Source organism: Leucoraja erinacea, chromosome 3 (genome assembly GCF_028641065.1).
Source record: "Leucoraja erinacea ecotype New England chromosome 3, Leri_hhj_1, whole genome shotgun sequence".
Taxonomy (NCBI): Eukaryota; Metazoa; Chordata; class Chondrichthyes; order Rajiformes; family Rajidae; genus Leucoraja; species Leucoraja erinaceus.
The window spans coordinates 64,318,674-64,346,101 of record NC_073379.1 but is presented as its reverse complement, the minus strand read 5'-3'; the positions used below and the strand labels follow the sequence as shown (position 1 = coordinate 64,346,101).

Sequence of the window (27,428 nt, the reverse complement as noted above, 5' to 3'; positions counted from 1 at the left end):
GGCAATTTTAAATGCAGTTCACCAATATGCCTCTGATTCCTTATGCCTTCAATAATAATTTATAGTCACATGTATGTATGTACAGTGAAATGTTTTGTTTTGCATGCACCTTCACCTTCTGGACCTTTAGAACATTACAGAAGTTCATGTAGCCAAAATCTATCAATCTACATGGTTACCTATTCAAAGCACAACCATATTTGCCAATTTAAATGTCTCCCAGATGTCTGTCCATTCTGGCTTCTATTAAGTTCCTCTATCCTTACTGGATGGTATAATGAGAGCCATGTTCCTCTGTCTAAATATAAATTATAAATATAATTTGATGCAATCATGGTTTCTAACTTGCCATACTGTTTACTTATTCATCTAAGCCAAAAGTGAAATTAAAATTGTGTGCTTACAATTATGTGTAGGATAATCTATAATTTAAAATGTTTTATATGCAGCTTTGATTTGTATCTCTTTGGTCCTTTGAGTGTTGATTACTTAATTACATATGATGTCTGTGGTTTTGTATGATTATTTTGTGACGACAAACTAGACAGCAGCAACAATAGTTAGAATTACAGCATAGAAACAGACCCTTTGGCCCAGCAAGTCGACACTGACCACCCTTCACACTTTTATCCCATTTTCTCATCCACTCCTGCACACTGGGGTTAATTTAGAACCCCTATTTCCTGAACTATAGGTTTTTTTTGTGTGATTTTTTTTTTGTAGCTTCAAAGCTGAGAAATGTTAAAGTAATTCTGCATTTTTAAATGTTTTTATCCACTTTTTAATTACCATGCAAATGTATACATTTCAATGGGAAAGTGTTAACAATCATACAACAATCATCTCTCCTTTTTATAAACAAAAAATAATTCACACAGAGCACCAGCCATGTCATAAATTGAAAACAAAAATATGCAGGTGCAAATAAAGACCTATAATAAAAACTAGATAGAAACAAACTCATCAGATCAGGCAGCATCCATAGGGGGGGGAGGAAATAGTTAACATGAAGGTCAATGGCACCATCATAGAAACATAGAAAATAGGTGCAGGAGTAGGCCATTCGGCCCTTCGAGCCTGCATCGCCATTCAATATGATCATGGCTGATCACCCAACTCGGTATTCCATCCCTGCCTTCTCTACATACCCCCTGATCCCTTTAACCACAAGGGCCACGTCTAACTACCTCTTAAATATAGCCAATGAACTGGCCTCAACTACCTTCTGTGGCAGAGAATTCCACAGATTCACCTATGTAAAAAATGATTTTCTCATCTCTGTCCTAAAAGACTTCCCTCTAATCCTTAAACTGTGACCCCTAGTTCTGGACTTCCCCAACATCGGGAATAATCTTCCTGCATCTAGCCTGTCCAACCCCTTAAGAATTTTTGTAAGTTTCTATAAGATCCCCCCCCCCCCTCAATCTTCTAAATTGTAGCGTGTACAAGCCGAGTCTATCCAGTCTTTCTTCATATGAAAGTCCTGCCATCCCAGGAATCAGTCTGGTGAACCTTCTCTGTACTCCCTCTATGGCAAGAATGTCTTTCTTCAGATTAGGAGGCCAAAACTGTACGCAATACTCCAGGTGTGGTCTCACCAAGACCCTGTACAACTGCAGTAGAACCTCCCTGCCCTTATACTCAAATCCTTTTGCTATGATTGCTAACATACCATTTGCTTTCTTCACTGCCTGCTACACCTGCATTCTTACTTTCAATGACTGGTGTACCATGACACCCAGGTCTCGTTGCATCTCCCCTTTTCCTAATCGGCCACCATTCAGATAATCTGAGTCAGACTGAGTATTTCCAAAAGCACTTCCTTTTTCTCTTTTCCATACACCCCTTACTGATGTTTTAACACATTTTAGATTGGATTTTGGTTTTTGGAACCAACTAATTCTATTTTTTATAGGTTAATTTGGGAAAATATTAAGTAGTGTTGGTGAGAGCTAGAAGAGAATCAATGGGTTGGACTCAACTTGGCTAACGGCAAATTGTTGCGAGGGTTTGGGGGCATTTATTAGAGCCCATACATGGCAAGATTTGACCAGTTAAGCATCTTTGACAATCATCTTTCAACTGTTGCTCTACTGATCCTGTATATCATAAAGTCAGTGGAACTATTTGAGGATTCTGCATTGTTTAGCTCCATTTAGAACGTATTTGACGCCCCCCATTCTCTGCCTACATGAGAGTCTGGATGACTGCCATATGTGCTGGTAATCTGCAGTTAACAATGGTTCTCTTCTTTTCACTTGTTCATTTGGAGGAAGCTGGAACTCAACACGTCCTGGTGTTGGCCAGATTGTCTGTCCAACAACATAAAGGTGGTAATCTTGAAGTTAGTGTTTCTTTTCACTGTGTGGTCTTACTTCCAGGCTGCCTTTCAAAATAAGATGGGCTGTTATGTACTGTGGTATGAGAGAACTTGTATTTCCTAACAGCAATTCCAGAGGTAACCATATTGATTATTTTCTGATAGATCTTGCATTTGTCTATGAATGTAAAGTAAATAGGAAAATGTTGTAAAGTTGCTTTTCATTTCCTGAATTTATTTTCAAAAGAACATCAATTTTTAATGGCGAGTTACACTTTTTAAAGATTGCCAGGCTTATGATCACCTATTTTGCAAATGATTGGATTTTTTTGTTGCACTGAGCAGAAACAGGCAATGATCAATATTAGTTTAAGGTTAATAGTCAAATGACTTGGAGTGTAGAAGGATATGAGTGAAATTTTCGCACTGCCCTACGAATTCTGGCTAATAAGACATGGACAACCATTTGGCTTTAATCCTTTTGTTTTTGACGTGCAAAATGGTAGTAATTGTCAATATAATTTTAGCTTGTGCACCAAATGATCTTTAAATGTGAATGGAATCATAAATGTTCCTGATAATTAACATTCATTTATTTTGGGTTAACATATCAGTAGTATAAATAGTAGCTTATCATATTTTCAAAAGCTTGGCTTGTTTTAATTAGTATTTTTCTGTAAAGGGGAAACCTTCCCAGTTGCCTGGAAAATGTTTTTGTCATTATACAGCTGCTAGTTATGTTCACAAATCATTGACGTAGTTTCTACTGAAAATATCAGCTCGTACTGGCTGGCAAAAAAATAGTTTTCTCCACTTGTGTGCTACAAACTCCAGTTGGTTTGATCTTTATGTTTAGTGTGAACTTTAAGTCACTGTAAAAGTGGCCTTGAATTGCACCAAATGTTTGCAGCTGAAAGAGGAGGTTGGCTAGTTTATTACATCATACTTGCTGCAGTCCTCACTCTCCTTTGCCGGTTGCTATCTGCTGCAGTGCAGGTATTGCACTGGTTACTCTAATGTTAATAGCTTTCTACCTGTGTGTGCCTTTCAACTGGAGCGCTGCTGTCTTTTGCAAATTAGCTGTGGTGAATATGAATCGGGTATTTTTCCATTTAAATTTTTCTTTGTCTCTGATTTGTACTTAAAAATGTTACTTGGGGCGTTGCCCTGATTTCTCTTGGCTAAGTCCTAGAAGTGTTGTGATGTTTGATCGAGTTGTGTTCAAGAAGATCAACACATCTGGCTGCCTTGTAGGCACTCGAGTGTGAGTTAACATTGTATGACTGGAATATACTGTGGTAGCATGTTTTTATTAGAATTGAGGTAAACAAATGGTGCTCTATACCAGATGGGCTGTTATAAAACTTTTGTGAAAGTAGTTTCACTCACAAATTGTAGGAGTATTTGGTTCTGCTCTTGTGATTTTAAATGTAACCAATGTCTTTTGCAGTTTTATTTTTATTTTCTAATGCTCAAAATTGGGTATACTTTGAATCCGAGTGGATCCTCTGCATTCTAATTGGGTTTTTAAAAAGAGTTTTAACTTACTTTCACTAAACTGTATTATACAGGTCTGAAAGCTGCACGGGAATATGCAAACCTTGAAAATATAATGGTGCTTGACACTGAAATTGTTTGAAGCGTTTCCCCCTCCCACCTCTCCTCGTTCTTCTGATGAAAGTAATGAGTACCCAGTGTTTGCAGGAATTGTTTTCATGTTAACATCGTGCATGGAAAATATTATTTGTGTGCTGCAGCTACCATGCAGGAGTGAAGGGAACAAATAACCTTCATACATATCCAGAGCTAGTTTTGCATGTTGCTTTTCACAAACTATATGGTTATCTTTTTGTTTTGTTTTGCATCATATTGGGGGTTTTAGTCATTTGATGCTTTTAATAAAGTACTGTTGTTGAAGTCTGAGGAAGGGTCTTGACCCAAAACGCTACCTATCCAAGTTCTCCAGGAATGCTAACCCATTGAGTTACTCCAGCATTTTGTGTCACTGTCTTGTCAAGAAAGTTGGGGTTAGAATGGGAAGTGAAAATTGATATGATTCGATATATTGCATGGAATACGCCAACACTGGACCATTGTGGGCTCCACCTTTCCTGAGTTATCGATGCAAGCTCTGCTTTGCTCTGTGCCTTTATATCTCTAGTTTCCCTCTCCCTGACTCTCAGTCAGATGAAGGGTCTTGACCAGAAACATCACCTATTCCCTTTCTCTGTAGATGCTGCCTGACCCGTTGACTTACTCCAGCATTTTGTGTCCATCTTCTCATGGAATATCAGCTTGTTTGGATTTTAAAACAAGAAGGCCACACCAGTTTTATTGTGTGGAAATACTAAGCTTTTTGGTTTGGAGGAAGAAATGTTGGGCTAAGACTTTTAGAACGTGTATTTTCGTTTTGTTCTGAATACTCAAATCGCTCGTCTACACCAGTACATTACTTGTGGCACAGTGAGATTTGCCAAAGCGTAGAACTCGGATTCACAGCTCAGCGGCTGAGTTGGAATCGAATCCATTTATGTTAGTTAAATGGATGCCAATGCAATTGATGGAATGTTGCACATCTCACTTCACGAGAGGACATGCAAACAATAATAATGAACTCCCCCCCCCCCCCCCCCCATCCAGAAAAAAAAACAGCATTGCTGCCACAAAGATGGATGTGGAATATTGATCTGCTGAATTCCCCCAGCTGATTCTTTATTTGTAGTGATTGGATTTTTGGTTTAAGTTCCACAGCATAGACACATTCACAACTATGTAAAAGAACTTCAAACCCAAAGTCTCCTTTTATTCTAATTTGAAGCTCTTTCACTGACTTGTTTTGTTGCGACGGTGCTATCCTACATTTTGTTGGATACGTTGCAAGCCAAAGCTTTTCACTGTACCCCCGGTATGTGTGACAATAAACCTAAACCTACCTGAAGTTAGTATTGTATCATGTTCAAGAGCTTGATGATTGTTGGGAAGAAGGAAATGGGAACAATACAGAACCATTTTTTGGGGAAAATTGCAATGCATTTGAGTTGCATGGTTTTTGGTTTTCAGTTAGATACACAAGTGTCTTGTTTCTGATGGAGCTGCTCAGAAAATCATGGAAATCTTTGCTCATTAGTGATGTCTATGTTACTGCAGTAGCAAGTGAAACCTGGCAGTTTATCCACTAATGTTATTGTTGCCATTTTTATTAAAATTATTAAGATTATTTTATGAAGTTTTATGACATTATCTCTAGACATATCTATGTGTTCTTTTTCGGAATACAATTTTATTCCGAACACTTAATTTTCGCCCTGCGTGTTATGTAGGAGTCTAATCGGGCGACTAAGTTGATCGGTGTTATAACTGAAAGGGCTTGGTATGTTGTTCAATTTCTGTACTTAATCAATGTTCACATTTGGCTAGAAGCAAAGGTTTTAATAGATTTTGTAAAATATTGTTAATCATGGGGCACTTCAAGTTTTAGAAGGTTGGCTAATGATTTCTGTAAATCATTCATTTCAGATGGCAACAAAATGCTCTCCATTTGCAGTTGTTAACAGAAATGACTGCAATGTTGAAGCTATATTCCCATATCAATCATTGGACGCTCAAGCAGAGACAATTTACACTTTCACTCTTTTTGAATGGGTGGCGGGTCACCAAATAGCTATGTTTAATTGATGCATGATGCTGTCAGCTCAATGGCAGGGTAATCATTAATTCTTCAGGTTTGAGTGTACAGTTGTTTTAAAAAGTGGAAAAATGCATTTAAATGTTTTTTTGTGGACGTATTGATGGGTGATGATGTATTATCCTATTCCATTGCTGAAAATCCAGTGATGAAAAAAACTTACTGAACCCATCTCGATTTTCCACAGAAATTAATTGGCATAGTGGCAGATGCTGAATAGCCATAAAATTCTAGACTCCACTGTAGTACTGAGGAAAGGCTGTAGTCTTGGGGATGATGCCACTGAGGAGATATGCCGAGGGATGTGAGTTGTTTGGCTGACAAAAAAAGAAAACAAACATTAAATCCAAGGAAGTGTGGCTTGCAATGTTGCCAGAAACAGCAGCAGGCACAAAGATTGGGTGCACGCTGTCAAAGCAGAACCAAGATTTTATTTTGGGGGGCAGGGAGGAAGGAATATGATAGTGTTGCAACGTGTAAATAAAAATTTAAACTTTTCAAGTGTAATTGTGGGTTCTTTACTGATACCTGGAAGAATTTATACTAGGGGAAAATAAGAAAATGACACAGAAATTGAACAATGACTTTATGTGCTACTTCATGGCAGAAGTCACAAAAAACTCTCAGAAATATTAGCAAACCAAGAGTTATGAGAATGAGAAACAATGGTCAGAAAATGGCATTAGATATTGGTGAGCTTGAAAGCTGATGAATCCATGGAGTAAATGAAGCAAAGGAATGAGTACTAAGATGCAGTGAAATGCTTTGTTTGCTGCCATCCAGTCAAATCATACTATACATGACTCCAGTTAAGTCATCCGCAAGAACAACAGGTGGTGAACAAAGTGCCATAGTGCAGGACATAATGTTATAGTGTTATAGCCTTGCACCCACAGACAAAGTGCGGATAAAAAAAAGTGTAAGGGACACAGTGAGGTAAGTTGGAAGGTAGACACAAAATGCTGGATTAACTCAGCGGGACAGGAAGCATCTCTGGAGAGAAGGAATGGATGATGTTTCGGGTCGAGACACTTCTTCAGTCAGCGGGACAGAAATAGAATGTAGTCGGAGACTGTAAGATTGGTGGAAGCGGGAGGGGAGAGAGAGAGAGAGAGAGGGGGGGGGGAATGCCAGGTTTAATTGAAGTTGGAGAAGTCAATGTTCATACTGCTGGGGTGTAGTTCCCCAAGCGATATACGAGGTGCTGTTCCTCCAATTTGCACTGTTCCTCTCACTTTGACAATGGAAGAGGCCCAGGACAAAGGTCAGATTGGGAATGGGAGGGGGAGTTAAAATGTTGAGCAACCGGGAGATCAGGTGGGTTAAGGTGGTAAATTGGAAGATTGGCACCACACACTTGGCTCATGAGAGAGCTGTTCAGTTGTCTGATAACAGTGAGAAAGAAGCTGTCTTGAATCTGAAAAACATGGATGGGTGACGTTGAGGGTCAGGACCACTCAGAATTATTGTGGGGGGAGGAGGAGAGATAGAACGTGGGAAGAGATGGGTTGGAGGAAGGAGGGAGGAGAGTTTGGAGGATTCAATTGGAGGATTCAAGCATTATACCATTGGGTTATTAGCCACACAAGCAAAATAGAGGTGTTATTCCTCCAGTTTGCACTTGGCTTCACTCTGGCAATGGAGAAGGTGGGGGACTTATGGGTCAGTATGGGAAAGGGAGTTAAAATGTATGGGTACTGGGAAATCCAGTTGGTCTTGGCGGCGATGAGTGAACCAAGGAGTTGCGGCGGGAGTGTTCTCTGCAGAAGGCGAAAAGGGATGAGGGTGAAAAGATGTGACTTCTGGGTTCACAGAAACATAGAAATTAGGTGGAGGAGTAGGCCATTTATTACATCTGTTGCTGTTTGTAGTGGGAGTGGGAGGGATGAGTGAAATGTCGGCGGGAGGATGCAGAATATGAGGATGAAAAGATGTGACTTCTGGGATCATGTTGCAGATGATGGAAATGTCGGAAGATGATAAATGGGATGTGGTGGCTGGTGGATGCTAGGTGGGGACTGGGGGAAATCTTGTACATCAATATCTGCAGTTCCTTGTATTCACAAAAAGATGGGCGTAGGTTGTTTAGGATTCGGATAATTTCTTGAATAGACCTGATAAACTACTTTTTCTCTTGTTAAAACTTTTTTCTGAAAGTTAATCCTTGCCAATATTTCTCCTTTAATCAAGTTCATTTGAACCGGTTTATCACTTCCATATCTCACTCTTCTTTATAGGAGCTTGCTCTTTTCAAACTTGGTGCAGTGTTGCCTACATTACAGTTGTGACACGCAATGTTTCAACGGTACTTCACTGGCTAAAAAGCATCTTGATGTGCCTGAAACAACCGTGATGTATAAAATGAGCAGCTGTGTTCCTACCTCTGTTCTTTCATAATGCAGATCTGAATTTACTTGCATGAATTTCTTCAGTGAATAGGCTGTAGCAAGCACAATGTCTTCCTGGTTTTTTGGAAAGTCGTATTTAAACTTTATCTAATGAGGAGGCAATATTCAACTTTACCATGACTGTAAATGTACTGTGTATAGTTTTGATCTCCACATCATAGGAAACATGTTGGGGCAACAGGGTGCTGGAAGTGCAGAACAGATTTGTTACTATTTTGCCACAAAACTGTAGAAAATACTTTGAGCTATTTTTTTTAGTGCATAAAATTGCCTGAAGAGATGGTAGTACCAATGGTTAAGAATTTAATAGCTGACGATTTTTAATGGATTTTTTTCCTAATGCCTGTGAGCCTGTGGAATGTGTTCCAGAGTTAATCATTAAAATAGAGACTACACTAACTTTTAAGACCAGGTCAGATAGGCAGTTCAAGCAAGGTCAGATGGGGGATGCAACAAAATGACTGATCATGTGTGGGAAAAGTTCCCTTATTTAGACCAAGCAATCTGTGCGCATGTTACACTATGCGTGTGTGTGTGTGTGTGAGATTATATATTTATAGTTGTTCTATAGTATCGGGTGCGGGGAGAAAATCTGTTACACTCGCCAAACAGCATTTGCTGAATGTGACCGTACTATTTCACCGCATCACTCTCGCCAAGCAGAATTTGAGATGGTCTGTGATTCTTGTGCTGGTCTGCTGTGTCTCTGTGATCCAGTTTGCTGCAGTGCCCTTGATTAGTTTCACTCTTATCTGTGTGACTGTAACTGAGCATCCCCATTAGTGATATCTCGTCTATCAGAGCTTGGCTATCTGACCCAAGGCCAACCAAACCAGACAATACCTGATGAATTGTGAGTCGGATTTGGAACAAAAATGGCCTTGAGTTGGGTCAGCTCTATTTTTAAAGGAGAATTACAATTTGATTTGACTTGTAGGTTGTGTGCAGGGTAGGGGCTCTCAGCTGAGTCTGGAGATACTGGTGGATCTGAGGCTTGGAAAATAACCATGGTGTTTACCTCCTGTGTCACAGATAGAGGCTTGCCAGCATTCCACAGGTCCAATTCCCCTTTATTTCCTTGTAACCCTGCGATAAATTCCCTTCTGCCCAGGGAGCCAATTAACCCACCAAAAGGTTCAAAGGTCAGGTTATTGTTAGGGAAGCAACCACAAGCCTCGGTGAGTCTACAGACACTGTGACATCATGTGTCAGCTTTTGTGAGGACAGTTGCATTCCCACTAGGACCCGGATCTGGTTCAACGGTGGCAAGCCCTGGTTTACAGCAGAACTTGGACAACTCCACCAGTCTAAAGATGAGGCCTACAGGGGCAGGGATTAGATTAGATTTTATTTGTTGTCATTCGAACCCAGAGGTTCAAACGAAATTCAGTTTCCGCAGTCATACAAACAAGAAGAGGAACCAAGACACAACACAATCTACACAAACATCCATCACAGCAAATGCCTCCCCACAGTGATGGAAGGCAAAGTCCCACTCCTCCCTGCGCTCCCCATTCTCCTCCCGATGTCAAAGTCAAAGCCCCCGGCGGGCGATGGTAAATAAGTCCCGCGGCCATCAAAGCCACGCCGGGCGATGTAAGGCTGTGCTCCAGGTAATTTTCAACCCCGCAACTCTGCAGGCCGGTCAAGTCCAAGCTGAGAAGAGGAATCAGAGTTGCCAAGGAAAGATACTCTGAGAAGTTGAGGAGCAAGTTCTCAGCTAGTGACTCTTCTTCAGTTTGGAAGGGCTTGCAAGAAATCACCAGCTGCACGAGGAAAGTCCCCCACTCATTGGACAACCTCGTCAGCTGACCACGACCTGAAAAGTCCCCCACTGCAGGTTGGACAATCGTTAGCCCTGGACCCTCTCCCCAACGAACACTTCAACCTACTGCACAGTTCGACTACAGTCTGCAAAACTTGGGCCCTGGTACCCCCCCCCCCTTTGTTGCCCACACTTCTGGCCACCTACTCACACGACCTCGACCCGGCGTGGCTACAGTCTGCACAATCGCCATCGGCCCTTGTCCACTACCCATTTCCTTCCATCACAGCAATGTGATGGATGTTTATGTAAATTATGTTGTGTCTTGGGTCTATGTGTTTGTAATGTATGGCTGCAGAAACGGCATTTCGTTTGGACCTCAAGGGGTCCAAATGACAATTAAATGTATCTTATATCTTGTATCTTGTAACAATGGAAATTGAGGAGGTGGAGAGACTGTTCAGAAGACAGAAAAGCCAGAAATCTCCAGGACCGGACAATGTTTCCCCCTCTACCCTCAAGCTCTGTGCTGAACAACTGGCACCGGTCTACACAGGTTTTAACCAGTCCCTGCAAGCCTGTACGTACCTGCCTGCTTCAAAGTCTCCACTATTGTCCCTGTATCCAAAAAGACAAGGATTACTGGTCTTAATGACTACAGGCCTATCGCACTGTATTAATAATAATAATAAATTTTATTTATGGGCGCCTTTCAAGAGTCTCAAGGACACCTTACAAAAGTTTAGCAAATAGAGGAAAAACGTGTAAGCGGAATGAAATAAATAGTAGAGACATGACTAATACACAAATTAAAAACAGAAATTCAGTTCAAAACACAATATGAGGCAATTCAAGCACAGATGAAAAGGGAGGGGGACGTGGGGCTAAGGATAGGCAGAGGTGAAGAGATGGGTCTTGAGGTGGGACTGGAAGATGGTGAGGGACACGGAATTGCGGATCAGTTGGGGGAGGGAGTTCCAGAGCCTGGGAACTGCCCTGGAGAAGGCTCTGTCCCCAAAACTGCGGAGGTTGGACTTGTGGATGGAGAGGAGACCGGCTGATGTGGATCTGAGGGACCGTGAGGGTTGGTAGGGGGAGAGGAGGTCAGTGAGATATGGGGGGGCCAGATGGTGGAGGGCTTTGTAGGTGAGGACCAGGATTTTGTAGGTGATCCGGTGGGAGATGGGAAGCCAGTGAAGTTGTTTGAGGACTGGAGTGATGTGATGCCAGGATTTGGTGTGGGTGTAGTCCTGAAGATCCTTGAAAGACGTGCTGGCCAAGCTGAAAAATATCAAGAAAACTCCTGCTGGACCTTCTGCAGTTGGCACACCAGGCCAATAGATCGGTGGATGGCGCAGTCGACATAGGCCTGCACTTCATCCTCCAGCACCGAGATTGCCAGGGGACCTATGCAAGGATTTTGTTTGTTGATTTTAGCTCTGCATTCAACACCATTGTGCCAGAGCTACTACACTCCAAACTCTCCCAGTTGACTGTGCCTGAACCCCTCTGTCAGTGGATCACCAACTTCCTGACAGAGAGGAAGCAGCATGTGAGGCTGGGAAAGCACATCTCGGACAGCAGACCCTCAGCATAGGAGCACCGCAAGGCTGCGTACTCTCCCCTCTCCTCTACTCTCTCTACACCGATGACTGCACCTCCACACTCCTCTGTCAAGCTTCTCAAGTTTGCAGACAACACAACCCTGATTGGACTGATCCAGGATGGGAAGAAATCTGCCTACAGACAGGAAGTGACACAGCCGGCTTCCTGGTGCCTTCATAACAACCTGGAGCTTAATGCTCTTAATACGGTGGAATTGATAGCAGACTTTAGGAGAGCTCTGCCTCACCTACTCCCATTCACCATCAACAACACCACAGTCATATCTGTGGAGTCTTTTAAGTTCCTTGGAACCATCTTCTCCAAGAACTTAAAATGGTGTGGCCACCATCGACTCCACAGTCAAAAAGGCCCAACCGAGGATGTACTTGGTGACAAATAAACTTGACTTGACTTGACTTCCTGCGGCAGCTGAGGAAACACAATCTGCCACCGGCAATGATGGCCCAATTCTATACTGCCATCGTAGTCAGTCCTCACCTTCTCCATCATGGTTTATTTTGACTCGGCCACCAAGCACGACATCCGGAGGCTGCAGCGAATCGTCCCGTCAGCTGAGAAGGTTGTTGGCTGCAACCTTCCTCCCCCATTGCCGAACTGTACACTGCAAGGGCCAGGAAGCGAGCGGGTAAGATCATCTCTGACCCCCCTCACCCTGGCCACAAATCTTTGAAGCACTTCCCTCTGAAAGGCGACTCCAGACTGTCGAAGCCACCACAGCCAGGCATAAAAAAAGCTTTTTTCCACGAGTAGTAGCTCTACTCAATAATCAAGAGTCTGTAGCCACATTTTGCTCTAGTATTTTATTTCATTCACATGTTTAAACTGTAATGTTTTATTATTAATGTTTCATGTTTAATTGTCATTCATAATTGTTGCTGTATGTCGTGTTGTTACTTGCGAGCAGAACACCAAGGCAAATTCCTTATGTATACATACTTGGCCAATAAGCTTAAACTTATTATTACATATTGCTTATTATTACTTATGTACCAATTACGGTACAGTGGAACTCAAATTACCATACAGCCATACTAAAAAAAAGCAACAAAACACACAACTACATAAAAGTTAATATAAACATCCACCACAACAGTTTCCCCACATTCCTCACTGTGATGGAAGGCAATTAAGTCGAATTGTCTTCCTCTTTATTAGGTTATTGGGATGAGAGGATGACAAGAGTGTTTTATTATCATATGTCCCAGTTAGGACAATTAAATTCTTGCTTGCTGCAGCACAACAAAATATATAGACATAGTACATAACAGAAAAAAAAAAAGTTCAGTGTGTGTGTGTGTATATACACATGCACACATACTCAATAAATAAACAAATATAGTGCAATAATAACTGTTGTAGTTCAGAGCTTATTTGTTGTTGTGATTAATAGCCTGATGGCTGTAGGGAAGAAGCTGCTCCTGCTCCTGAACTTGGTCAATCGGTAGACCTCACTTCTATACGCTGACTCATCACCATCCGTAATTCGTCCAACAACAGTGGTGTCGTCGGCGAACTTGTTGATGGAGTTCGCACTATGCCCGGCTACGCAGTCATGGGTATAGATTGAGTAAAGCAGGGGGCTGAGCACGCAGCCTTGTGGTGCTCCCGTACTGATTGTTACTGAGGATGAAGCATTTCTGCCAATTCGAACAGACTGTGGTCTGTGGATGAGGAAGTCGAGGATTCAATTGCAGAGGGATGCGCAGAGACTCGGTTACCAAGTTCCGTGAGCTTGGTAACCAGTTTGGAGGGGATGATGGTATTGAACGTCGAGCTGTAGTCTTTAAACAACAGCCTGATGTAAATGTTTTTATTGTCCAAGTGGTCCAATGCGGAGTGGAGAGCCAGAGAGATTGCATCCTCCGTTGACCTGATGTGGCGGTGGGCGAACTGCAGTGGCTTGAGGTTCTTGTCGAGGTAAGAGTTGATGTGCCCCATAACCAACCTCTCAAAGCATTTCATCATCACAGACGTTAGTACCACTGGTCGATAGTCATTGAGGCATGTCACCTTACTCTTCTTGGGCACCGGTGTTATTGATGCCCTCTTAAAACGGGTGGAAACCTCAGATGTGAGAAGTTGAAAATGTCCGCAAAAACTCCAGCCAGTTGGTCTGCACAGGTTTTGAGAACTCAATCGGGTATACCATCAGGTCCAGGTGCTTTCTGAGGGATCACCCCCTGAAGCATCTACTGACTGTAGACTGTGGCCTCTGACTGTAACTGTAATACCATCAGGGCGAATGGGGGCTCGGGAAGGTACATCAGTGTTCTCCCTATCAAAGTGTGCTTAGAACGCATTGAACTCATCAGGGAGTAATGCTTCACTGTCGTTTGAGCTGCCTCCTGATTTTGCATTGTAGGAGGTGATGGCATTCAAGCCCTGACACAGTTGCCCGAACAGCCACCTCATCCTCCAGCTTAGAGCAGAAGTTGCTTTTTGGCCTTTTTGATGGCCTTGTCAAGGTTGTATCTGGATTCACCAGACCTGAATGCCCAGGATCTGGTCTTAAGCAGAATGTGGATCTCATGGTTCATCCAAGGCTGCTGGTTAGGAAACACTCAGAACGTTTTTGTTGGAACAGTCTTCCACACATTTCCTTATGGGGAAACCAACTGGCTCATAGCATGACCACTCAGCAATAAGGATTGAATAACTGCAATGCCACTGTCCTCAAATGCCCCTGCGCTGGTTTAGTAGTGGTCTGTGTCCAAGACGTGCAGCGATCCAGTGGTGCATCACTGCGCACCCTGCAAGCAGATGTACATGTACGTGAATAGATTGTATGATTAGTATGTTCGCTAATGATGTAAAAATCTGATCGTAGTGCAATGTTTCCACACCAGCCAACATGTGTTGTCTGCACTAGTCCCACCTCCCAGTTTGGCCCATGTATCCCTCTAAACCTGTCCTATCCATGTATCTGCCTAAATGTCCCTTAAATGTTGTGATAGTACCTGCCTCAACTATCTCCTCTGGCAGCTCATTCCATACACCTACCACCCTTTGCATGAAAAAGTTACCCGTCCGATTCTTTTAAATCTATCTTCTTTCTCCTCTAACCTTAAACTTATGTCCTCTGGTTCTTGATTCCCTACTCTGGGCAAGAGACTGTGCGTCTAACTGATCTATTCCGTGTGATTTAATACATCTCTAAGATCATCCCTCGTCCTCCTGCACTCTGGGAATAAAATCCCAGTTTGCTCAACCTCTCCCCATAGCTCAGGCCCTCGAGTCCTGGCAACATCATCAGAAATATTGCTGCAATTTTTGACAACCATCTGTACCATCTACAATATCACCCACTTGTGTGACCCGTGCTAACCACGTGTTGTTCGCTGGTAATGAGAATAGTCACTACATTGAAGAAATTGGTGTGGAATGGCTCTGGGGTGGGGGTTCTGGCCGAGTTGATTCCGTCTCTAGCTTTTCCAAGACATGAGACTATTTTTGCACAGTAAGATCAATGGCTATTTTGAAAAGAACATTTGCAGAAAACACCGACCAACAGACATCCTGCCCAAGGTGACTGTAATTCATAATTTTTACTAATTGACATTCTATCTTTTGGGGCAGTCATTGTTTTCAGCCAAGTAGTAATTAATTACTTTTAAAAATGAGTAACTGTTGCATCATTAAATACTCTATTTTCAAAAAATTGCATGTTTTTCGTGTGTGTGAGTGAGATTTTTACTGGCTGCTCTTTTGGCCTGACTAAATTCCATGCATTCCACAGGTAATCTACTCCCGGGCTTCTGACTGTTGACTCTGGTTGATGTATTCGGAGACGTTTATGACATGCTTCCTGTGTTAGATGCCTTCTCTCATTGACATGCCTTCACTCATTGCACCACCCTCCCATTCGGGTTGAATTTTCTCGCTATATGCAACATTTTACAAGTGAGGGCGACGTTGGGGAGAGAGGGCAACCCTGACGGGGGAGAGAGGGCAACCCTGACGGGGAAGCTGTCGGGGGAGAGAGGGCAACCCTGCCCAACTCTGGACCTGACGGGGGAAGCTGTCTGATTCCCACCCATTGATTTGGACTGCCATTCCCACCCATTGATCGGTGTAGAGCAGTTGGATCCAATTCCCGATTCCCTCCCCAAAGCTCATTTTGGAGAGCACGTCCCTCATGCACGTGTGCGATATCCTGTCGAAGGCCTTCTTCGAAGACCTTCTTCTAGGCAACGGTATCTCTCAGCAGCGCCAGGCTATCTGAGATTTTCCTGCCAGGTACAGCACAGGTTTGGTCCGGGTGGATCACCCCTGCCAGAGCAGACTTGACCCGGTTGGCGATGGCCTTAGACAGGATCTTGTAATCAACATTCAACAATGTGATTGGTGTCCAATTCCTTATGTCATTCATCTCCCCCTTCTGCTTGTAGATTAGGGTGATGCAGCCCTTCAAAATAAGGGAAGGGGTTCCACGCCAGTGGGCTACATGAGTGGCAAGGTGGGGGAAAAATGTGAGCAATGTGTGTAAACAGCATTGAATGTATAGCCTCTGAGAATGATGGATGATTTTTTTTTGAACGGTTCATGTATTGTATGTATATATTCTTGAATAAAGTCTATTTCGACATTAATTTTTTTTTTAATTTCCAAGTGAACAAGAGGAATTAGGGTGAGGCAGTAGTGCAGCTTTTGCAGCCGCGAACTCTCAGCTCCAACATTCTGGTTTAGTCTTGACCTCTGCCTGTGTGGGATTTATATTCCACGCATTCTCCCTGTGACCACCCAGTTTCCTCTGAGCGCTTCAGCTTCTTCTCAAAGCGCATGCTGGTAGGTTAACTGATTGCTTTAAATTGTCCCTCGTGTACAGGTAACTGACTGACTGAGGGGTGGGGTGGGAAAGGGAGTTGATGGGAATGTAAAGGAATTAAATAGTATTAGTGTGACTGGTGATTGATGATGCATATTCAGTGGACAAAGAGCTAGATTCCGTTCAGCATGATTCTTGAACTCTATGACTATAAAATAAAAACTTTTGAAAAATACTTTACTTCTAATACTAATTTTTTAATACTAACACTTCTCCTGATATGGAGAAAATGTTTAAATCCCAAGTACAGTAAACCCTACAGACATCTTAAAAATAGATTTTGGTTATAGTGAATGGACCTACCAACCTTTAGGGCCAGGCCACCGCTGACCTTCACCATCAGGCTGGCCTGCTGAAGCCACCCCTGGTGCTCATGGCCTTTTGGGCTGGGTTGCCAATGCCATCTCTGCCTGCAACGCCTTCTAGGCCTGACCTACTGCCACCTTCACCAGCTCACACAGCTTCCTCTGCCACTTCCAGGCCGTGCCTGTCACCGCACCCTGTAGACTGTGACCAATGACTCCGCCCATCCTCGCCTCAACTCCCCTGGTTTCTAGGCCCAGTTCCAGACAGAGTCTGAAGAAGTTTCAACGCAAAATGTTACCTATCTATGTTCTCCAGAGATACTCCCTGACCTGTTGAGTTACTCCAGAACTTTGTGTCCTTTTGTGTATTAACAGACATCTCCAGTTCTTTGTTTCTACAACTTACACAATAATGCTCTATTACTTGGTAATCCCTTACTCGGGCACTTTAATGCTCTAAAGTCAAATGTAGACTACTTGATTTTAGATTTTTTTTTGCTGATATAAATATACTTTAGTATTTCATGTAGGTATGTTACAAAACCTACCTGAATCGTCATTGGGAATCTGCCCTCAGCCATGTCGGCGATTTTGGCGCTGTTTGGAGGGGGCGGGTTTAAAACGCGATTTTTACTAGGCTGTACTAATCGCACATGTTCAGCCTAGTAAATCATTAACGAAAAATCGCTGCAAGACCCGGTCGCAAAAGGTATTATTAGTTTTATAGGCCTCGATAATATAGTTATAATAGTTTTAAAATTACTCTCTGATTTCGCAACCTCTCGCAGCCCCAGGGTTTTATAAAGCAAACAATTAAAGGTATGTACCTTATTTTTACATTAAATGGGGCATATATATAACCCTGAATATCAAGTTATCTATAACGAGTAGTTCATTTTGGGCTTTTTATATCCCGCAGTATTTTTCTCGGCATTTGAAGGCACTAATCCAGCGCTATGTCAACGTTCTAAACCAGCGCGTTCCACATGAACCCACTAGAAAGCCGATTTAAATGGGCATTTATTTACAGCAATTGAACACTAAATTCCTTCCATTTGGCCTATAAATTAATGTAAATTAGATATAAAAATCATGTTATATTGTGAATTATTTGTGAATAATCTTTGGACACTTAGGCTATTTAAAAATGTTAATCTTTCCTTAAGAAATGGGCGTTTGACTATCCAAGATCACAGCTTTTTTGTAATGTCTATTGAAAATCAATAGGGAACAAGATGCTAATTTCCGAGTATGAAAATGGTCATAACTTTTTTAATACTTGAGATATGAAAGTGAATTTGGTGTCAAATTAAACTTATTGTTATGCTTTATCTGATGGGATAAATTGCAGACTTGATTTTTTAAATCTCATTTTGTAACATTGCTATTTCATGGAATGGGTTTTAACTATCCTACATTTCATCTACTTTCTACTCAAACATACCAAGTATTTGGATACAGTACAGTTTAACAAACATTTCATTGTCTTGGATAAGCAACAGGTATGTGAGGTACAGTGGAGAGAAAATTGCTTCCATTTTGTTGTCTAAATCCTGGAGCACACTCCCTCCCTCTCACTGAGATACCTTCACTGGAAGGACTGCAGCTAAAGAAATACTACTCGCCACAACCTTCTTAAAAGTAATTGGGTATGGGCCATAATTGTTTCAATAAATTAAATAATTCTTTGCTGAGGTGGGGGAGAGAAATGAACCAGTAAACTTCTACAAAACAAACAATTTTCTTATTTCCTTCTCCAAAGAAGGAATGACAGTAGAGACTAATGTATACCGTGAATTAGTGTCAGTGTTCAAGTCCGTCCATCTATGTATTGTATCATTGATATTATTGTCTTGGATAGGAATGAATGCATGCACACACAACTATTCAGAGCTCTGTCATGAGGATTAACAGACTGACAAGAAATATTCAAAGATGTACTCACTGACGTGGCACATCTGGGAATTCTTGCATCTGGTCTTTTTTAACGTTCTGAATTTAAGTCAACGGGTCAGTCAGTATCTGTGGAGGGGATGGACAGACAATACTTGCCCTTTAAGGCTAAAAAAAGGTCCTGACACAAAATGTCTTTGCACTCTCCAGATGATTCCTGCCTGCTGAGTTCCTCCAGCATTTTACTTTTATTGCTCATGATTTCACTATCTGCAGTTGCTTGTCTCCAATCTCTGACTTGCGTCTGGTCAAATTTAAGACTGAGCATTCAGGAAGGTGTTGAGAGACTTGAGTCCATGCATGAGGAGCTCACTGAAGCCCTTAAGTATTGGAAGGATGATGCCACTTCAGTAACCATGCATGTCAGGTAGCTCCTACCTCTATATCAAATGTTCATACCGCTGGGGTGTAAGCTACCCAAGCGAAATATGAGGTGCTGTTCCTCTAATTTGTGCTGGGCCTCACTCTGACAATGGGGGAGGCCCAGAACAGAAAGGTCAGATTGGGAATGGGAGGGGGAGTTAAAGTGCTGAGCAACCAGGAGATCAGCTAGGCTAAGGCTGACTGAGCAGAGGTGTTCAGCGAAACGATCGCCAAACATTGACACCTGGTACAGCGGATACAGTAGATGTGGTTGGAGGAGACCAACAGAACTTCAGTGCCAATCCACACATACTCAATGTATGCTAGAGAATAATGTTGACAATGGTAGTTCATCTGTGAGATGTGGCAATTGTTCAAAAAGTTGTGTGATGGGAGAAGAGATGGGCACTATCCAGTGTTTTTATTTACATCTTAAAACACATTAAATTAAAGTCAGTGCAACTAGGGAATATTATTCTTCAGAAATTCTTTTGAATGATATATTCATTTAAAATTTCAAGTTAGACAGTATTTCCGGCTATTATTCCACTTTAAATAAACTTTCCAAAGTTTATTTGTTTGGAAAGAATGTATTTTTGTAAATGAAAAGGCAACTCTCATCCATGTGCCCCAAATATTGTCTTTGATACAAAATCCAACTGCAATGAAAGAATCTGCATGAAAGGTAGCTTGAAATGTTCAAATTATGTATTGACATGTAACAGAGTTTCTTTGAATTATAGGTGAACACTTGAAATGTTACAGTAGGGCTGAATTCTGGAAAGTAGGATTAGTATGCATGGGTTCTTGAAGGCCAGCACAGATACAGTGAGCTAAAGGGCATGTTTCTTTGCTGTGACTAAGTTCTGAATTATTCAAGATCCATCACTTCTACTGAGGAAGTGATCTAAAAGTGATATAACTTCTAATATTATGAGAATTCCATGGAAGAGTGCAGTCAGGCAAAACTTGTAAATAAGAAAACAAAGTATCCAAGATCCTCATTAACTATTGCTGCCTGTGATCCAATTATCATGTGATGTTCCTCTCAAGAGTTTTGCTTTGGAATGCAAACAATGCTTTTTTTTTTCCAAATGCTTTCCTTTTTAAGATAGCACTTGTCCTTGAGAATCTTGGTTTCTTTTTTCATTCCAAACCACGTGACTATTTTGAAATTTTCAAACAGCTTTATAAAACCCACAGGCTGCATTTTGCTTTGTGATTTAACTGCATATTTAGTTGTCTTGAAGTTCAGTTCCCTCTTTCATTGCTTTTATCAAAAACCACTTCACATCATCTAAGCCTTATCTTTGCATGCCTTTTAAGTTAGCGCCAAACATCGACTGCTGAATCCTTAGAGCAGAAATATTTCACATTCGCCCTGAAATGTTGTCACTTAAAGATATAAGGAGGGGGCAGTTGACCATTATTTTTGGGAAGTGCACGAAAAGTTTTCCTCTGAAATGGTTATTTTTAAATGTGTACATTTCTTTGTTATATGAATGTGGGAGAGGGAAGTGGATTGAAGAATTGAATTGCATTCATTTTTAAACCATCCATAACTTTAAAGATGAAAATGAGGGGATAATTTTTTTTTTTTTTACAGCTAAAACTTGCTGAATGTGCAGTATACCAGCAGTATACCTTTGCTTGCCAAGAAGCTTACTTTTACAAAGGGCTCTATCATTTGTTATTTAAAATGGTAAGTGCCAGATCGTGCAACATAGTATGTTGAACCTAAAGCTTTCTTGTTTCTCAGTTCCCTTCTATGGATATTACTACCTCCAGAAATAATGTGGTCCATATAATTCAGAAGTCATTTTGGTTAGAGCCTTTGCAAATGTGGTGCACTGTACATCCAAGAGGATACTGGGCTAAATTGATATTTTGCTGTAAGAGGGGATGTTTTCATGAGGCACCTCTACCAAGAAAATGCAATTTGACAAAATGGGCAAACAGTGATGGATGAAAAGTTAATGCAGAAAAGTGTGAAGTAATGCACAATTGTGAGTGACCATAAGAGTTTAAATTGTCTGTCAGAAAGAAAGGATCCAGCAGGGTCAGAGAGTAAAGATCCTGCGATCCAAATTAAATTGGGAATTAGTTGAACCTGCATGAAAACATTGGCGATTCTATGCAATTCTGGTCAGCTTTCTTGAGAAAGAATATTTAGAACTTAGGGTAGACAGAAATGTTGGAGAAACTCAGCGGGTGAGGCAGCATCTATGGAGCGAAGGAATAGGTGAAGTTTCGGGTCGAGACCCTTCCAGAACCTAGGGCGGCACAGTGGCGCAGCGGTAGAGTTGCTTCCTTGCAGTGCTTGCCGTGCTGGAGATCAGGGTTCAATCCCGACTGCGGGTGCTGTCTGTAGGGCATTTGTACGTTCTCCCCCTGACCTGTGTGAGGTTTTCTCCGAGATCTTCAGTTTTCTCCCACACTCCAAAGACATACAACTTTTTAGGTTAATTGGCTTAGTAAATGTAAAAATTGGCCCCAGTGTGTGTAGAATAGTGTTAATGTGCGGGGATCGCTGGTGTGTGTGTGTGGGGGTGTGTGTGGGGGTGTGGGGGTGTGTTCCAGCTCGCGGTTTCATCACTGACGGTCGATCCAGCGTGAGGTTTTCCAGTTGAGTGCTCTCGAGCTTGAAGGTTGAAGACACTCTTCTGACCGCGCTGATTAGGTCGCCGCAGTGGGACAGCCCCTTTAGAAGGATGAGAGGGGATCTTTTTCACACAGTTGTGAGTCTGTGGAATTCTCTGCCTCAGAGGGTGGTCGAGGCCGGTTCTCAAGAGAGAAAGCTAGATCGGGCTCTTAAAGATAGCGGAGTCAGGGGGAATGGGGAGAAGGCAGGAACGGGGTACTAATTGTGGATGATCAGCCATGATCACATTGAAGGGCCATATGGCCTACTCCTGCACCTATGTCTATTGACTTGCTGGCTGTAAGCTAAACTGGAACTGAAACATTACCTCTCACATAGGGTGAGGAATAGTGATGCACGGTGAGAGGGAAAAGATCAAATGGAATTTGCTGGTGGCTCTTTATGCCGCGCGTGGATCGCCGGCGGCCCCAGATGGCAAGTTCGAGGTGACGGAATTAACAGGAGACGGATTTGGAAATAACATGTTACTAAAAAATATAATTGAGCAGAACAATGACAAATTAAACTTTGTTGATATGAATCTAAAGAAAAATGTGTTAAAATACTGCAGGTAAATTTGTATATTTATAATAGGATCCTGAGGGCAAAGTCTCTGACTAGATATTTTAAAATAAATAGTAGTTGTGGATTCCATGTCCAGTATCTCTTCAGCACACCCTTCTAATACTTTGAATGCAATGAGACCCATCGTAAATGCATCCAAAGAGGGTTATTTACGAGTCAGTAAACTATTTGCATTTTGATTGCATCAACAGATTGGGCTTGGGGTGTGGGAAACTCTTACTTGAAAACCAGGCACTCCACAATGCTCTCCTATCCAAAAGTATGACAATATAAGCATTTCTGTTTTAAAGGTACACTGCAATCTTCAAGCACTTTCTCATTAGTTAAGGAATTTGTGGGGGGCTGCTGCATACTTTAGCTGCTTAAAAGATTTCACCACCAAGATCAGTAATCTATTCTGAATGCTGCTAAGTAGTTGCAGTGTGTAGGAAGGAACTGGAGATGCTGCTTTAAACCAAAAATAGATACGAAAAATTGTAGTAACTCAGCGGGTCAGACAGCATCTCTGGAGAAAAGGAGTAGGTGACGTTTTGGGTTGAGACCCTTCAGACAATATCTCTCGTTTCCTTTTCCCCTGACTGTCTGAAGAAGGGGCTCGACCCGAGACGTCACCTATTCCTGTTCTCAAGTCACCTATCTCCTGTTCCCAAACAAGTCACAACCTACACCATCAAAAAAAGTACCTGCCATTTTATGCAAATTTAGTAATTACTTTAGCTTTATTCATCATTAGCTTTATTCTTCAATGTTACATAAAACTGTTGCTGCAAGAAATTGTCATACCTGCATTCCACCCTGCGTCAAGACCGGACAGATTATAGAGTACAGCATCGACTGCTCCGTTATCTGATGCACGCTCATAACATTTTGTCTGACCTCTGGTCAATGTAAAAGATCACATGACAGTATTCTGAAGCATAATAGATGATTTTATCCTTGTTTCCTTTACAACATTTAACACTCAGACAGCAGCAGAATATCCCAAATTATTCCGTTTACTTATTGCTGGGGAAATCTGTTTGAAAATATTGTCAACAACCACAGAATAAGTTCTTTGTACCCTGTTGTGGTAAAGTTACTGCGTTACAGTGCCAGAGATCCAGGTTTGATCCTGATTGAGTTGTTGTTTGTAGGGAGAGATTGTGTGTTCTCCCTGTGACCCTGTGGGTTTTCTCTGGGTGCTCTGGTCTCACCCCTACATTCCAAAGACGTGCAGGTTTATATGTTAACCGGCTTCTACAAGTTGTCCCTACTTAGTAGGATATAACGAGTTGGTCAGCATGGACTCGGTGAGCTTCAGGACCTGTTTCCATGCTGCATGCCTAAACTAAACTAATCTGCCCATCAGTTACAGGAGGCCTGGAAGTGCCTGAAAGTGACTTTCCAGTGCTTCCTTACAAAATGGCAACTTTTTTTTCTTGCGTTAAATAGCCATTCTATGGGCGTAAACTTGTCTGCCAATTTCTGTAGAAGGGCAAAAACTAGTTGAACTTTTTGAACATAAAGGAGCCGGAGGCTATCCTGGAAGTAGTTGACTGCATCCCTTATCTTGCCTTCAGGAGATGATCCCACAAAGGTCTTGGCTTCCAGGGTTGTTCAGAGACGGCCAGATGTGTGGAATCGCATGAATCACCAACCCTCCACTAACTTCTTCTCATGGAACCTAGGAGGACTTTATTTCCTTACATTGCCTTTAATTAATGGTCACAAGGACATACGTACAGGAAGAATGTCGCACATTTTTGTAAAGTATATGCCATCTACCCCAGGATTAGAATACAAGTGCCAAAACAAAGTTCCTTAATACAAACCTATATATTTAAATTACATTTTGCACTAGATTATTATTGACATAAGATTTTTTTTGTCTGCTGGCCTTAGTGTTGAGAGTTGTTTGTACGTTTTGTTTATAATTAAAGGAAGTTATTTGATCGCTGTTTTCTATGTCGTTTGCAAGCTCAAAAGTAGGTTGGTTTGCCTGGATGACTGCCAAATGCTTGAAGCACTGATGGGCAGCACGTAGTCATGTTTTGCAGTATTAATTAAGCTTGCAATCCCATTTCACTTTGAGATCTATTGCTTAGTAACTCGTGAGTAAATGATTTCCTTTTTAGTGAGAAAGTCTCGACTTTTCATCCATGAATGGAAAGCTGCAGGATGCCTTTTTTTTATAAGTATAATAGACTTAGTGTCATGTGTGCAGCTTGAAAAGAAGAAACAACGGGCCTTTTGAGGATTCCAGAAGATGCACCTGCAATGTAGCACGTAACCGGCTAAACTAGAGAGAACGCTTGAGTATATATTTATAAAAGCATACGTACTGTGAAACCTGAGGATAAAAACAATGATTTAAACTGCTCATGCGATTTGTTGTACAATATCCTCACGCCTCTTAGTACATCCTTGAACAGAATTAGAGTAGAGAATTGTTCAGAATATCAAATGATCATTAGTGTCAGGGAAATTAATCTAGAAGGGAAACCTGGTATTTTTATGTCCCTGATAAGATTAATGTTAATTTGTGATGCCATGGCTTATTCCGAAGTTAAACCTTCGAGAAAATGGGTGCACCGGGGTGGAATATATATATAATCATTGACTGTACAATAATTTACCATTACTTTTTCATCCTTTTTTGAACAATTCACCAAGGGATAGAAGACTGTGGACCAAGTGTTAGTATGTGTGATTACAGCTGATGTGTACCTAAGGATGTGCATGGATACAGTGGGCCGAATCACCTGCTCCTGTGCTCTTTAACTCAGATTTATAATCATTTTTTTATATCAAATTGAAATATTGTTCCAGATTTACCTTCCATTGATTGTTAACTTGATTTTGAACAATTTAAGGCTTTAAAACTTGATGAATTGTGCCCTAAAAGTAGAATTAAGATGGGAATGTACAGTTCATTCAGAAAGTAATCAGAACCCTTCACTTTTTCCACATTTTGTTACGTTACAGCCTTATTTTAAAATGGATTAAATTATTTTTTTTAATCATCATTCTACACACAATACCCCAGAATGAAGAAGCGAAAATAGGCGTTTAGAAATGTATGCAAAGTAATTAAAAATAAATTACTGAAATATTACGTTTACATAAGTATTCAAACCCTTTGCTATGACGCTCAATATTGAGCTGAGGTGCATCCTGTTTCCATTGATTATCCTTGAGATGTTTCAACAACTTGATTGAAGTCCACCAGTTGTAAATTAAATTGATAGGCACACAGAGATTCAGATTCAGATTCAGATTCAATTTTAATTGTCATTGTCAGTGTACAGTACAGAGACAACGAAATGCATTTAGCATCTCCCTTGAAGAGCGACATAGCAAACGATTTGAAAAAAAAATAAATAATAAGTGTCCGGGGGGGGGGAGGGGGGGAGGGGGTGATTGGCAGTCACCGAGGTACGTTGTTTAGTAGAGTGACAGCCGCTGGAAAGAAGCTGTTCCTCGACCTGCTGGTTCGGCAACGGAGAGACCTGTAGCGCCTCCCGGATGGTAGGAGGGTAAACAGTCCATGGTTGGGGTGAGAGCAGTCCTTGGCGATGCTGAGCGCCCTCCACAGACAGCGCTTGCTTTGGACAGACTCAATGGAGGGGAGCGTGGAACCGGTGATGCGTTGGGCAATTTTCACCACCCTCTGCAGTGCCTTCCGGTCGGAGACAGAGCAGTTGCCATACCATACTGTGATGCAGTTGGTAAGGATGCTCTCGATGGTGCAGCGGTAGAAGTTCACCAGGATCTAAGGAGACAGATGGACCTTCTTCAGTCTCCTCAGGAAGAAGAGACGCTGATGAGCCTTCTTGATCAGAGTAGAGGTATTGTGGGTCCAAGAGAGGTCATCGGAGATGTTGACTCCCAGGAACCTGAAGCTAGAAACACGTTCCACCTCCGTCCCGTTAATGTGGATGGGGGTGTGCGTGCCGCCTCTGGACTTCCTGAAGTCTACAATGAGCTCCTTGGTCTTCTTGGAGTTAAGGGCCAGGTTGTTGTCAGCGCACCATGCTGCTAAGTGCTGGACCTCCTCCCTGTAGGCCAGCTCATCGTTGTTGCTGATGAGGCCAATCACCGTTGTATCATCTGCATACTTGATGATGGTGTTAGTACCATGTACAGGTGTGCAGTCATAGGTGAAGAGGGAGTAGAGGAGGGGGCTCAGCACACAGCCCTGAGGAACGCCGGTGTTCAGGGTGAGGGTTGAAGAGGTGTGCTTGTCTAACCTCACAGACTGGGGTCTGTTGGTTAGAAAGTCCAGTATCCAGTTGCAGAGGGAGGGGTCGATGCCCAGGTTACCGAGTTTGGTGATCAGTTTTGATGGAATAATGGTGTTGAATGCTGAGCTGTAATCGATGAACAGCATTCTTACATAAGTGTCTCTGTTGTCAAGGTGGGAGAGGGCGGAGTGAAATGCCGTTGAGATGGCATCCTCCGTACTCCTGTTCTTGCGGTAGGCAAACTGATAGGGATCCAGTGTGGGGGGTAGGCAGCTTTTGAGGTGTGCCAGGACCAGCCTCTCGAAGCACTTGGTGATGATGGGGGTAAGTGCAACTGGGCGGAAGTCGTTGAGGCTTGCCGCAGTGGAGTGTTTTGGCACTGGCACGATGGAGGTGGCTTTAAGGCAAGTGGGGACAACTGCTTGGGCAAGTGACACACCTGTCTATATAAGGTCCCACAGTTGACAGTGCATGTCAGAGCAAAAACCAAGCCATGAAGACAAAGGAATTGTCCGTAGACCTCCGAGACAGGATTGTGTCGAGACACAGATCTGGGGAAGGGTAGAAAACAATTTCTGCTGCATTGCAGGTCCCGAAGAGCACAGTGGCCTCCGTCATTCTTAAATTGAAGAACTTTGGAACCACCAGGACTCTTCATAGATTTGGCCGTCCGGCCAAACTGAGCAATCGGGGGAGAAGTGCCTTGGTCAGGGAGGTGATGAAGAACCT

General features: G+C 42.2%; 1 protein-coding gene and 1 non-coding gene across 4 annotated transcripts in view; both read left to right on the top strand.

Annotated features, from left to right (window-relative positions):
• kank1a (KN motif and ankyrin repeat domains 1a) overlaps positions 1 to 27,428 on the top strand; it is a 247,433-nt gene that overhangs the window by 18,319 nt on the left and 201,686 nt on the right. Inside the window, exon 2 of one of the 3 annotated variants that reach the window (XM_055632822.1) lies at positions 20,857 to 20,952. The exons of the other annotated variants lie outside the window; for them this stretch is intronic. The gene's annotated coding sequence lies outside the window, so the exon portion shown is untranslated. The remainder of the gene's footprint in view (positions 1 to 20,856; positions 20,953 to 27,428) is intronic. 3 annotated transcript variants of the gene reach the window in all.
• On the top strand, positions 6,111 to 6,175 carry LOC129695982 (small nucleolar RNA SNORD98). The gene has a single exon (XR_008723267.1). It is a non-coding gene; the product is annotated as a small nucleolar RNA SNORD98 (small nucleolar RNA).